We start from the raw sequence: 417 nt of genomic DNA, 5'->3' as shown, positions 1-417 counted from the left end.
AGTTCAATTCCCAGCAACCACATGGTGGCTCACAACCATCTGTAAAGAGGTCTGGCGCCCTCTTCTGGCCTTCAGGCATACAGACAGAATATTGTGTACATAATAAATAAATAAATAAATAAATTTAAAAAAGAATAGAGATTCACATAACTCACAGAAAGCTAGACTCCCCACTGAGCAAGACTCAGTCTAAACCACATAGAACCCTCCTCTTGGCTCTTGGAGGGTTTTTTGCTACAAGGCTGTACCCATCTGCCACCCATCATCCTTATCTCTACCTTAACCTGATCCAAAGTTGGATGGAACAAGAGCTGATGCCAGAAAAGGAGGCTACCCAGTAAAGTGGGACCAGAAATGGGTGCTGGACAGAGTAGAATTGGGAAGGGGGACTCTCAAGGACTGTCTTTTGCATTCTCA

At 44.1% G+C, this 417-nt stretch overlaps 1 protein-coding gene across 1 annotated transcript in view; it reads left to right on the top strand.

The window, feature by feature from the left end:
• Cd84 (CD84 molecule) overlaps window positions 1-417 on the top strand; it is a 64,854-nt gene that overhangs the window by 61,552 nt on the left and 2,885 nt on the right. The window lies entirely within an intron of this gene.

Source organism: Microtus ochrogaster, unplaced genomic scaffold (genome assembly GCF_000317375.1).
Source record: "Microtus ochrogaster isolate Prairie Vole_2 unplaced genomic scaffold, MicOch1.0 UNK35, whole genome shotgun sequence".
Taxonomy (NCBI): domain Eukaryota; kingdom Metazoa; phylum Chordata; class Mammalia; order Rodentia; family Cricetidae; genus Microtus; species Microtus ochrogaster.
Note: the sequence above shows the minus strand (reverse complement) of the source record. Positions and strands in the feature narration are given on the sequence as shown.